At 38.9% G+C, this 14,531-nt stretch overlaps 1 protein-coding gene across 2 annotated transcripts in view; it reads right to left on the bottom strand.

Annotated features, from left to right (window-relative positions):
• The window catches only part of fam102ab (family with sequence similarity 102 member Ab), a 45,463-nt gene that overhangs the window by 15,955 nt on the left and 14,977 nt on the right, over window positions 1-14,531 (bottom strand). The window lies entirely within an intron of this gene.

Raw genomic sequence — 14,531 nt, 5'->3', positions numbered from 1 at the left:
AAAGGCAGGCGTGAAGCAACGGCTGTTCATAGCAGCTATAACATGCACCGTGTCACAAATGACTTGCTACACACTACACACTTACACTGCCCTCTAGCCATTAGTGTACATTTAGAAGTGTAGTATCAAATCAAAGGGAACTGAAAGTATAAGCTGTTTCCCAGTCGATGGCGATTTAATGTGGAACGTATGTAACTTGACACAAATCACACGACCTGGGCTAATTTAAATGACATTTAAAAGATGTCTTGAAAGCTTAAATACATCTTGAAATAATTTTTCCCGGTAGCCCCGCCGTTTTTCCGGTAGACTCCAGGGGTTAAGTTCATAAACGTTCCACGCTTCGTTATTTCAGTTGAATAAGTGCATCATCAGGGATCTTGAATTGCACTTCTTCATGTTGGAATTTTCAGTGTGAACTATAACTATAAATGGATAAAAGGTACCTGTTCTAATAAAAGTAACCATAAACAGATAAAAAGTACAATCATTCTTAATTGAATGCATATGTAGTGTAGAATAATTGCTGTTGTATAAGAGGAATAAAACAGTTCCCTACAGCTGTACGCATGATGACGTAGTCTGAATCTCAGAAATGAACACTGGATGCCTGCAAAACCAACAGGAACTATGTGAACGGTATAAATCATAATGTGACATTTTTCATCTGCCTCCAACTACAATACAGTCTTAAATGACACACTTGTGTAATTACGTTCGGTGTGATTTCCCTACATAATGCTTTAGCATTTGAATTAAACAAACCTCTGACCTAAAAGTCTACATCTCACATACTAATCTTCTGGATCTTCTAGATTAGTTTGAAGCAAAGTAGGTCATGATGCGCGAGATGCTGGAAAAGTTTGAAAAATATAACTTATGAAGCGTCCAGGCTGCAACAAATATGCATCCCGTCGAGTTTTTTAGCTGGAGGAGCTTCTTGCGGATACAGATTTTAATCCTCCAGATGTGCACAAAATGTTCGAGCAATGTCCAACACCGGTCAAATGACTTCCAGGAAATGAAACACTGTTGGATCAACAGCGTTTGCTCAGCATTCGTAGCACTTATATATCAGCTAGTGAAGATTTCAAGTGAAAACTGCAGGCTGCTTCCCACAACAATAACAGAGGAAGGTGTTCAGAAAAAAACTCTTATACAAGCCGGTGTATAAGTGGAATCGCTAACATCCGAGTGCTAACCTACTAAAATGAAGCTAAACATTTAAACAATGTGTACATAATGCAATTAATTCATAGAAATGCAACTAGCAATTTAAATAATATGTTCCAGTTTAAAACACAGTGTCCAAAGTATTGTGTTGTGAACCTGACACTTGAAATGTAAGTGAAATTAGCATTTACTTTAATAAATAACTTTTAGCTAACACTTTCGCACCTTCTTAAAAAAGTCATTAGCATACCAAGCATGTAAAAGCTCCAGTGTGCTGCCTAGTCCTATGTTTTAATTACCCAGATATCGGACTAAAGATGTATTAACAAATGTATTTGTGGTCATTATCCTTCTAATAAAGTTTCTGATGTACCACGTCACACGTGTGCCCTCAACAAATGGAGCCAGACTGACAACAGGAGGTCAGGACTCCAGAGTCTTCTCTGAGCAGAGTTCCAGCTTTTACTGGCTAAGGACCACCCGAGAAAGCATGTGAGTGACATCTAAAGCAACCAATTACATTTTAAAATCCATCCTCATAAACACTCACTGTTGCGGTTGTAAAACCTGGTGGCTTCCTTCTTCCGTGAGGGAAGTAGCGCACCATTAGGTGCAACAGATCAAATGACGGCTTCACAAAACAATTATTTCCACAATTTAATGCCGGTGGAACAACAACGAGTGTTTCGGTTCTATTCTTGCATCTCTCATACATAATATAAAATAATCTAATAATAATACAATACTTTTCTAGTCACAAGTGTCTACATGTGGCAGCAGGAAAGTTATAAAACATCTTTGCAATAAATTTTATTTTGCACAATTTTTGTCCGACCTACAGCAGGAGGTGGGGTTCAGGAAAGAGCGCACATGAAGTTTTCATGATGTCATGAAGTGTTGTTTAATCCTGAATCCAAACCTGATAAAATCTGCTTGTTTAACCCACACATGACAAGTATGAATACAAACAAAAATCCTTCGTTGCAAATGACATGAATTGCATTTAATGAGATTAGAAATGCCGCAATGATGGACTGTCCTCCAGGTGAAAATGCTCTCTCCAGCATTAGCCTTTAGACATGACTGAAGCATCAGTGTAAGTACATGCTTTCAAGTATGACTAGGGGAAGGGGGGGGGGGGGACAGTCTATTACTCTGATCTTTTATTCCCCTCATCCTCCCCTATTTAATGATAAATGGAGGTCAGCATGTCCTTTATTTCCTGTTTCATTCCCACACATCTCTCGGTCTCTCTTTGCTCCCACTATCACCATGCTTCTCAGTGTTCAGTTGGTCTTCTTACATTTCCTAATAATTCTCTCCCTAATTTATCCCTCAATCATTTTTAGAGGGCCTTCTGATCTGTAAACCAAGTCCGTAAGAAGATCCTGGGCCATAGAACTTCAACGAGAAAACGCATTTGCAAGTCTTTAAAGTGTCCATGTTGTGTAAACGACACTAGAAGGCTCATGCAACAGCTTGTCCCTTGTCCCGCATTTGAGAAACCGAAGCCACTCTTCATTCCAGTGGGCATTACGCCATGGCATCTGCCACTGTTATCTGCTAGCATGGAGTCACACTATCTTGACAGTCAAGCCTGTACAAAGCTGGTCCTCAGCCATACCACACGCTTAGTCATGCCTCACGAGAAGAACCAGACAGCGAGATTGCAGACCAGACAGTTAACACATCATACGAGCTCATAATGATGCGTGAATAACATTTGAAATGAAAATAAAATCCCATAAAAATTTTAAAAAAAATTAGTCAGTGAGGACCAAACAACCGAAAAATGTAGTATGCAAACTTACATTTTGCATATCAGCTATATTAGATCATTACTTTCACAGCACTTACAGCAGATGCATCACTTCCCCTTGCACGTGCACCAAACAGTTCAGTCACACCACCATACTGATTTATTTGAATAGTAACATTTAGCATAACCAGGATTTTCCTGCTCACATCATCAGTCGAATGTTGTTTTAAACTACACACTTTTACTGGCACATTTATCCATAAGCCAAGCTTTATTACAAGAGACCGGTGGCTTAGGAGCCTTAAATAGCTGCTTATTATATTCATTAAGCAGAGCAAGATCTGAAAGCATCCATTATATCTGATTAATAAAAACAGCTTTCAAACGAAAGCATATCTTTTACACAAGAAAAGATTTTATAAAAACGGTTCATAAATGTGTTCAGAGTGAGCTGGCCTGGTTTCTGATCCCCTTTACTGCATGCCCATGCATACGGTTTAATGAGCTGCAAGGAAAAGGAAATTGAGCTAGTTTTATAGACCCACCAACATAGCATTAAGCAAGACACCTGGCACAAACCTCCACCTGTGCACTAAGTACTTATTTTGGCATGTCAGTGTATTTACCCTTGACTATTTTTTTCTTTCTCTTCCTGTCAGCAGCTAGCAAACGTCCCACCTGGTCTCTTTATAGCACGGAGCTCACAGGCACATCCGTAACGAGTCCTCAACTTTATAACCGATGGTTTCTTTAGTAGAGTAACATCACAACACTGCACTGTTTGATCCTCCCAGTGGGTGAAATCAACACAAGCTGGGGATGATGGGAAAAGGAAGTGCAAGGAAACGAAGCGGCGGCTCAGCAGTGAAGTGGAAAGGATGAGGCCTAGATTTTGTTTACAGCAAGCTGAAAATAGGGGGAACGTCTCCTGGCAGGATAACATGTTCGCCCACGTGAAAAGAAATCTTTGTTACTATTCCGTTAGTTCTCTTTTTATTACATTATTTTAGCAGATTCGTTAGATACTGTAATGTGGGCTGTAATATTTACTCTGTATATCCGGTACTAAGAAGCCAAAAAAAAAATGCACAAGTCGTTTCCACCAGCCTTGTGAGAATGTTCTGTCAGTTTTAGTCTACACCTTCACTGCCTAGTGAAATTCAGCTAAAGGCTGTGGCTGATCCAAATAATCATTTTCTACTAGACTGGGGTTGCTGAACCCTGTACTCTCTGTCCTAGAACATGGGTGCATCTGTGCTCTGCATGTAAGAAGTGACCATGCACTTTTATAGTAAGTTTTTATCGTATAATAAGATGCTGCGATTTTTTTGCCATCATAGTTTAAAGACAAACCTGGAATGAATTGTAATGATTGAGTGCAATTAAACTACCTCGGTGCAACCAAACCCCAAACCATTACCTAAGCTCAGGGGGTTCATGTTTAGTCTTACTAATTGTGAAAAAGTCATGCAAAAAAGAGCAAGTATTGCTTGTATTTTGACCTGAAATTTGTTCCATGTGTGCTGCTCGGTGGTGTGGAAATCCCTGAGGACGATCAGACAACACAAATGTGCAGACACACACAGACACACACACACAAATAAGCCATGTAGGACTATAAAACCTGCAGATACCCAACGTGACTTCATTTTATATTTGATTCAAAATGCAGTCATAAAAATTTTTTTTAGACCTACTTTATGATTCTTTCCAGCAGGATTGACTGGTATGAATGAGCTAGCAATGTCACACTCTTTCAGGCCTGGCTTTCAAAGATACAACAAGATCATGAACAGAAGATCAAAAAATCAGTTTGTTGCCTAATCAGAAGATTCTGGTGTAACAAACATCTAAGGAGAGAACAAGCACAAGAACACCGGTTGAAGCTTGTGAAAGAGAAGGGGGAAAGAAAAAAAAATAGGTATGAAGAAGCAAGGCCAAGGCTAATTTCTTTCTAGCCCAGACTGTAGATTCAGTGACATTGTTGTGTCGGTTGAAGTAAAACACTCCCTGAGATTTGGGATTTTATTTGTTTCTATCAAACTTTATAGCAAGGCTATGAGATTTAATCATATTGTTTCTAAAATATTGGCTAAAATATTATCCCATATAGTGTGTGTATAACTGTAATAAACTCAAACTAACAATATTTATTTTAAAAAAAAACATATTTCTATAATATTTAGTCTGGGTGTAGAAAAGTCTAATCTTGTGTGTCATTACATTTAACGTCATACCTAATCATGTTCTGGCACGGTACTGACCTTCGAATAATAAAACCTTCAAATTGTTATTTTAAATAACAAAACCTTGTCCCAACTTAACTATGTCCTTCCATTATATGCATTACAGACATATATTCAGCAACATAACTGAAACTTCTGGACAAAAGTAGACAAATCAGTAGTCCAGGTGTCACCATAAAACATGTCAGCTGGGAAATTATCAATTAAAAATAAAGCTTGCACAAGTACATCCATAACCCAAAGAAACAAAACACTGTACTCTGTATGACGTAGGACTTTGATAAGCCAAACATGCTAAGGTGGATTTATTAGCATGCACAGACAAAGGTTCATCCTTACAGAGTCACAAAAAACATGGCAAAGCTAAGCTGAAAGGGCGTACAGTAAGTGTAAATCTGTCATTATACTAAACTTACTGCTAGAGCTCCTTAATCACGTAAATACACTCTAACCAGACGTGAATTACATCTTTTATGTTGAAAAGAAAACATCGCGGCTCATAAACAAATGTTTTCTAAGGACTCGCTGACTAACCTGTTGTGCTATGGACGGATTGCTAGTTTGTCCAGCTATGCTACATAAAATCTTCTATTACATCAGAAACTTTATATGGATGTGATTAAATTCACATGAGGTACTGAAGTAATTCTAATTACAGGTGTTCCTCCATGACCATGTGGCTGTTTTCCTCAGGCCTCCTGAAGAAAATTACGAGCTCAACCACATATTGTTTTTCACCAAACACAGTGATTCTCTGATCACGTCGGTCCTGTCCGGAAGCACAAATCACTGACCTTTTGGAAAAGACATTTGGAATGGGATGTTTAATAAACACATTTGGGTGTGATGGTCAGGTGTCCACAAACATTTACTGTATATCTTTTAGCTTTACGATCCTTAGTTCTCTCTAACTCGGGTGTACAGGACAGAAAGACACCGATACCATTCATTCGGTCACGTGTCTGCTTGTACATTGGAGACTAAATCCTAGTGGACTTAATTAAAAGTCTTATAAACAAGAAGGCACTCCGTTTAGACTAACAGCTCACAAGTAGGGATTAGGATCACATCATTAGGGTCACTCAGTGTCTTTAAATGAACCGTGGCGTATGTCTGTGTGTGGTTTGTTGTGGGAGACCTGTTTCTGTCCTGAGTCTGTCTCCTGTCCCGTGCTTTGTTCCTCTACAGATTCTCAGACTTTTAATATAGCCTACAGTGTAATGTGTACACATGGTGAAATGTCTGTGTGGTCTCTCATTATAAAGGGAAGCCGTACGCTAACGGTAGCTTTGTGGGCTTGTAATTGGAAGGCTGGTGGTTTGGGGTACAGCACTGCTGGATAAAGCATAAAAAAAAAAAAGAGCCGTCGAGGCAAAACGCTGCACTTGGCATATTCAGTTTATGCTACGATACTAATGTTGATAATCTTAAAACAGTTGTAACAGATACAATGCAGGAGCAACTTTGGATTGCTTGTATAGTTAAGATTTCTGACAAAAGTTTAGAAAGCGTAGAAACTTTACAGTGTATAAACTGCAGCTGTTAATATTGAATAATCGATAAATCATCAGTATAGTTAATAAATGGTGGGGATACACACAGAGTACTGTATTGGGATATTGTCAGACTGTCATAGCGCTGAACCCAACACTTTGTCCTTCAAGAGGTGTGTATAGACTTTCTGGCCAGTTTATTATGAACGCCTGTTCACTCATTCGATTATCCAAATCAGCGAATCATGCAGCAATGCAAAGAATCGTTCAAATTTCTGAAAGACTGGAAAAACTTTGCCTGGTCTTGTCTTTGATCTTGTTCAGTTTCAGTGAGTGTGTGTGAACTGACTGACACAGATTCTCCTTGTGTGTTGACATGAGTGGACCCTGCGGTTGGCTTCAGCTGTTGTGGAGCTCATTCGCCTCAAGGTTCAACATACTGTGCATTCTGAGATGCTTTTTTGATCATCACGGTTATAAAGAGTGGTTATTTGAATTAGTAACCTTCCTGTCAGCTCCTACCACTTTCATGTTTTTTTTTTTTACACCACCCTGTACAAGCACTAGAGACGACGAGATCAGCATAAAACAGATTCGTTTTAGTGATTAATAAATGTTTTAAAGAACAGCTTATGCTATAAACTGGTCCAAGTCTTATAACAACTGCAGCAGTCATTATAACAATTCTGCTAGATTTTAAGCTTTCTGAAGCATTTTGGGGTTTATTGGTTGTTTATCATGCTGGGTTTTGACTTAATCAGACTTGCATGGTCTCATTCTAGTACCTTGTACTTTTCTTAAAGTTAGATCCAAAGCAAAACCTTTCATATTAAGTCTTGTCGATGACAAGGATGTAAATATCGCTTATAACATGAACTAACTCAAAGCCATAAACAGTCATAGAATCATGACAATCCAACATCCACATTGCATTATGATGTTGGCTTTGTAGAAGCCAACATTCAGTTTTCCTATTTAAGCTTAGATAAAAATTTATCAAGAGTAACTTCCTCCTAGGCCATGTGCACCAAATGCGATATGTTGTAGACCCTGGTCTGAAGTTTGTTGCTATTACTTTTTTAAGCGATCCGAGTACCGGTACTTCTGGTACCGGGTCTCAAAAGTGGCCTTTTTTCCCCATAGACTCCCATTATAAAATTTGGAGGTTTATAACTCGGCAAGCTTTTGACCTACCTACACCAAACTCGGCCAGCACCTTTAGGGTGATACTCTGAACAAAGTTTTAAACTGGTGTATTGACTGGCCTTCCGGTTGTGCCACAGCCCTGCCCCCAATATATGCAAAATCCAAAAACTTTTTACAACATGGACATGTGACGTATCAAAACACTAAGAACAATGAGGGGAACCTCCTCAGGAGTATTTGGATGATGTCACATGCTTGTCTCCGCTTACCTCCAAATGTTTTGCCAACCTAGCTTTCTGCCCACTTGCCTCCAAAAGCAACACTAACCCTTATGTCCACTTGCTTCCAAAATGCACCATCCGTTTGCATCGTCAAAGCCAACATCAAAGTTTGTCATGATAAACTTTACAAATCTAGTTCATATTTGGACTGCTTTACAGCTTTTAACATTTGCATTGCCCCTGAATTTAGAGGGATGGTGTTTCTGTAACACACTTTTAACAGCCACGTGTTTACTGTATGTTGCCTCAACTATTTTCTAACTGATTAAAGCCAAGTGGGTCTTGTAAAAGCACTAGACAAATGTAAGGCAGGTTACAACAGTGTATGTAGATCACCTGAGTCCAGCAACATGTCTGGGCATGTAGAAAATTCAAAGACGAATGCATGCAAAGAAAAAAGAACTCAAAACAATACATCCGCTTGGTTTCTAATTAAGTTAGACACAAACACACACACACACACACACACACACACACCCGCTCTTGCCCATACACGCGTTCTCAGCCAGACATCTGTGTCAAATCAAAAAAATGGCAGACTCCAGAAGCATTCCTCATCTGGACTGTATAAAGTACAGAAGAAGTGGCGAAAAGGCAGAAAGAAAGCATGGACTAGGAACAAACTAACTTCAAGATAAACCTCTTCACAGACAGACACACCTGCAAGCAAGTCACACTTTATTCTCAGAGCTAATCCACAAGGTCGACTAGAACAATCTAGTCGCTTGTCAAACAACACTGCCTCCCCCTCTCTCTCTTTCTCACACACACACACACACACACGTCACTGTAACATTAAGCCATTGCAGGTGTACTTCACCTTCACCGCAACTACATTCATTCTTTTTAATAATGCTACTTAAGATCAACAAGCAAGCATTGTGAGGAGCATCAGAGAACTTGGAGGGTGACGTGTGAAGATCTGTCAGGAGGCCTGGGTTACAAAACAGTAGAAACAAAGCGTGGGTTTCTGACAAAAGCCGGGTATAAACTGCACAAATTTCTCCCATCATGTAATTAACTGTGCAGGCTATGCCAACGCCTGGATGAGAAGTAACTGCTATTCGTCCATGTCTTTGATTTACTGTGTCCTACAAAAACAAAGCTGATATACAAGTAAAATGGAAAGAAATCTGGAAAAAGGATTGGTTGTAGAGGTTGTATCTAATAACGGCAATCCATCATGGAGGGGCTACAGGGTGGTCTGACTCTGACTCTGACTCTAGCAGCACCAGCCATGTGTGTTTCATATAAAGCATGTATACTGTAGGTGCTTTACAGTGGTCATGCAACAGAGTTTTTCTCTTCACCAATTTGGTGGTAAGAAGCACGTAGAGAACAGAAACACACACAATGTAAATAATACTCAAACAGCAGCAGTTGGTTGGTGAGGGAAGATGATAATACAGCTGTCTCTATGTTTAGAGAGAAAGATTTAAATGTAAATGCAGTTGCCAAGTAGTGTTCATTTCTTTTAGTCTATATTTTGGCATGCTACATATCTGATCTTTGATTCATGGCAAATAAAACCTTTTGATTTATACCTTGTTTTCTGTTTTTTTGTTTGTTTTAAATCTACCGCTGCTTGGTCTGCTTGTTGTTCATCTACAGAGCTTTCAACTGAAAATGTCTCTCCAGCTTTAGTCTAAAATGCATCATTTGCATTGAAGCCTAAATGAAAGCACAGGCAACTCAAGAACAGTGCATGAATATTAGGAAAGGTTTACTAGGAAAATCTGCCTCGTCATTTATTTATTAGACTCTGCTATAAAACGCTTTTCCAAATAAATAATGAATCTCTTGAATGTGTTGAACTCATAACCATCCGAACAAACTTGCCCCTTTTATTTCTTAAGAGAACGTTGAGCAAAAGTAATGGGAAAATAAAGTGAAAGAATTCCAGCATGCGTATCTCATGATGTTCATCTCAGGAATGCAAGCTGGTAACAATATTGTGGAAGTGTGGATCGGACCCATGGAACTTCTGGGGACTGACTGGGAACAGGAAAACAAACGCATATTTCATGTATATCCTTTCCACGGAATTATCTTTGGCGTCATCTTTTCCATCGTGTTCTTAACACATGAGCAGAAGCAGTTTTACACTCTGCAGTTATGCTGGTATGGAATCTCTCGAGCGTTTTGGTGCTCATCCAATTGGCGTGAGTTGGGAGAGGGCATGCCGATCATTCCAGAGCTGGAGCTCTCGAAGTGTACACACACACACACACACACACACACACACACACACACACACACACACACACACACACACACACACGACCCACTGCAAAGCTAGAGCAACACCGCATGCATAGGACATATATGGTTCTAGAGGACATTAAACTAAATGTTTTTAAAGTAAATTTTTTTCAGAGATGTGGTGAACTATAAAATTAAAAAGAGAACAACTTTATCCTCCAGATATACTATTGTATGAGTCCATAAGATAAGAAAATACTGTACACAAGCACTTGAAATGGCTTTCAAATAGGGAAAGCACAATAGATTTTTCTCCAGTATGCAGAAAAAATAATAATAAAAAAAATAAATAAAATCGCACTGTTAGTCAAACAGATCAACAGCTTTGTAATGCAATTAGTTTATCATCAGTGTGACAAAAAAAATGAATGATTCTTAAACCTATGGCATTTTATGATTGTACATAATTGTTTTCTTTCACAAGACCAAGATCTTTCCATCTCTCCACACACACACTGTTTCTGGGTGACATTAAAAGCCTTTCCACCAGCCTGCCAGTAGAAAACATCTGGATGAAAATAATGACCTACACTCGCCACACACACACACACACACACACACACACACACACACACAAATTTCATGGTCCAGATTTACTGCCATTGTATTAAAAAGTTGCAGACCACCAGTGCAAGAACACCTAAAAACATTTAAGCTCTACACAAACATGCCTGCTGCAAGGTCAAAAATTCTGGCACCCATTCAGTAACACAAAGGATGCTGCGTGTTACACAACACTCACAATAGAAAAAACGACAGATCCAGAGACTATATGTGTCCAAACAGTGCCTTGTTCACCGAGATTAAGTTACACCTGTGCTGACTTGGAGAAAGACAAGCAGAAAAAGAGAAGGACTCTTACACAACACTGCCCACATGGAATCAGAGCAGTGTGTATACATTTATACAGGTCTGTGCTGGCATCACATAGGAGCCGGACATGAAAAGAAGTTATGTACTGAAAAGTGCACAGTGGTACAGAAGCTCCTGTAGGTGGTAGTACGAGTTCGATTGTTAAAATGTAAAAATTTTACTGATTAAAAAAATACATAATTATCGCCAGTCATTTCAAAGTTCTTATGTAGTTTATTTCAGTAGATTCTGGTGCTAAGTAATGACTAGATCATAAATAGTAGTGTAGTGTAGAGTTGCCACATCACAGCTACAGGGTCTCTGGTTCAATCCTGAGCTCAAGCTCCTGTGTGTGTGCACTGTTTGGGTGTAGGCTCTTGTGTGTCCATATCTCTGGCTTCTCCAGTTTCTTTGCACCTCCCAAAAACATACCAGTTGGGGGACTGGCCAAGATAACTTGCCGCTAGATGTGTATGTATGGAATAAAAACACTGTCAATAATAATCGTACGTAATTCAAAGCATTGTGTGTAAATTTTAATTTAGTTGTGCGTAATTTAAAACTATTGTACGTAATTATGTTTTTTGTGGAGTTGGATCCCAAAATCTACGGCTACGACAGTTTACAGATACGAGATTTTGTGTGTTTGTTCAAATACAACTCCAAAATGTACGACTATGACAGTTTACACACACAACGCTTGTTTTCACAACACCTCTTTTTTACACACGAAAACGGTCTGCGAAACAACTGTCAAAAATACGTCATCACGTTCACAGGCATTACTATCCGAGGGAAGATGAATCGATTCCACGAAGTGCGCATGCGCCCCGCCCTCTTCTAAACCACTCATAGAAACCACTGGTGCAGAAATGGCGGGTTAGTTATCACTAATAACAGAGAGAAATTTGTGCTAACACAGATGTTTTATACTGACATATAGTTCTGTATCCCTGAATCCTAGTATAACTCCTAGGTTTGAAGTGCTCTGCGGAATTAGGCAGGGATGCCTGATTTCTCCCAAACTGTTTATTCTAGCCACTCAATCACTTATATTACTCATTAATCATAACCCCCATTTGCATGGGATCTCAATATTTGACAAGGAATTTAAAATTACTCAATTACTCAGACGACACAGCAATCCTTTTAAAGAATAAATTCATGGTTGATGTTGCCCTAAATTCAGTCTCGATTTTCTCTAAAGCTTCAGGATTAACCCTTAATATTAAAAAATGTGAGCTACTTCCCCTTCACTCATCAACGGACTCTATCATCTCTTCAATTAAGGTTAAAGACGAAGTGAATTATTTAGGAATAGTTTTATCTAAAAATGCCATTAGAAGAGAAGACGTTAACTTTTCTAACCAGTTAATAGATATGAGGAAATCTTTGAGCTATTTCCAAAATAATCTATCCATGCCACTCCCTGTATGTTTCTACAGTTAATATTAAGAAAGCTAATTCGATTGTTTTCCAATTTCTGTGGAAAAGCAAAACTCATTATATTAAGAAAAAACAGCTGGTTAAAGACTATGATATGGGTGGTATTAAAGGACATTCAAGATTAATTCGTTGAAAACATATCGGTGGCTTAGTGGTTAGCACGTTCGCCTCACAGCTCCAGGGTCGGGGTTTGATTCCCTATGCTATTACTTATACTGCTTAGTTCATCTTGCTTCCATATTAGTTAGTAGTATTAAGCTCAGTGTTAATGCAGTACTACCTATTACTTCCTGCATAGTCACTCGTTACCAACAGACCATTATTTTAAAGTGTTAGCACAAATTTCTCTCTGTTATTAGTGATAACTAAACCGCCATTTCGGCACCAGTGGTTTCTATGAGTGGTTTAGAAGAGGGCGGGGCGCATGCGCACTTCGTGGAATCGATTCATCTTCCCTCGGATAGTAATGCCTGTGAATGTGATGACGTATTTTTGACAGTTGTTTCGCAGACCGTTTTCGTGTGTAAAAAAGAGGTGTTGTGAAAACAAGTGTTGTGTGTGTAAACTGTCATAGTCGTACATTTTGGAGTTGTATTTGAACAAACACACAAAATCTCGTATCTGTAAACTGTCGTAGCCGTAGATTTTGGGATCCAACTCCACAAAAAACATAATTACATACAATAGTTTTAAATTACGCACAACTAAATTAAAATTTACACACAATGCTTTGAATTACGTACGATTATTATTGACGGTGTTTTTATTCCATATGTATGTGCATATATTTGTGTGTGTGTGTGTGTGTGTGTGTATGTATATATGTGTGTGTCCGTTTGACAGTGGTGTGTCTGGTACCCTGATACAGGACTGGTGGTGTACTCCCATTTGTTCCCATGATGCACCACGATTCTTACCTGTGTCTGAGTGAGTGAGTGAGTGAGTGAGTGAGTGAGTGAGTGAGTTAGTTCTCATTTATATCCTGTCTCAGCTGTGAGCTACACTTACCATAATAAATGGGGAAATTAGCTCCAGTCGCCAAGGAGGGACTAGAAATGTAAGAATGAATGAATGAACAAACAACTAAATAAATAAACAAACAAACAAACAAATAAACGTCCATCATGTTGAGTGCCAAAATAAAAAAACCTGTGTTTTGCATCACATTATTATTCAGATCTGAATTTGCCAAATGAGTGTAATACTGTTTAAAAAAAGAAAAAACTAATATCAAGGGATTTCATTCAGACACCTTCAAAACATTTTGCATCCAAAAAGCAAAAAAATGTTAAACTTGGATCTTCATTTCCTTTCTTTTCTCTCTTGATATGCAGCTAATATCAGTCTTTTTTTGTCCTGACTGGATCTTGCTAACTTACAGGAACAAATACAGGCAGATGCGTAGAGCTAACCAGGCTATGTGCCAGATTTATCTCACGCTGTTAAATCCTGAGATTTAGGCTCGCACCTGTGGGAACCGTGATGTGCTTTTTGTTTGTGAAGTGAAGGAGGCTCCAATAAAACTTCCAACCAGTCATGTCCGAAACCAGGAACAATTCCCTTTAGACGTCATAGTGCAAATGAATAACTAGAATGGAAACAAATGAAGGCTTGGCCAAAACACACAAACACACTTACTACACACACACACACACACTTTCCACTGAGCCGTGTTTTTGAACCGCTGCTTGACTCCAACGATGACCTGATCTATCTTAGGGAATACATTACTGCTCTGTGAACTGTTAAAAAAAAAAAAGTTGTAAAAAAGGAGACAACGTGGAGTGAGAGAAATCCTACAGACAGAACTGCAGGCAGCAGGTCATGTACAGTAGAGATGACGTGCATCATGTTTTCCAAGCTCATTCTCAGA

Source organism: Tachysurus fulvidraco, chromosome 26, assembly GCF_022655615.1.
Source record: "Tachysurus fulvidraco isolate hzauxx_2018 chromosome 26, HZAU_PFXX_2.0, whole genome shotgun sequence".
In the NCBI taxonomy this organism is placed as follows: Eukaryota; Metazoa; Chordata; class Actinopteri; order Siluriformes; family Bagridae; genus Tachysurus; species Tachysurus fulvidraco.
The sequence above is the reverse complement of the archived record's forward strand: the minus strand, read 5'-3'. Positions and strand labels throughout refer to the sequence as shown.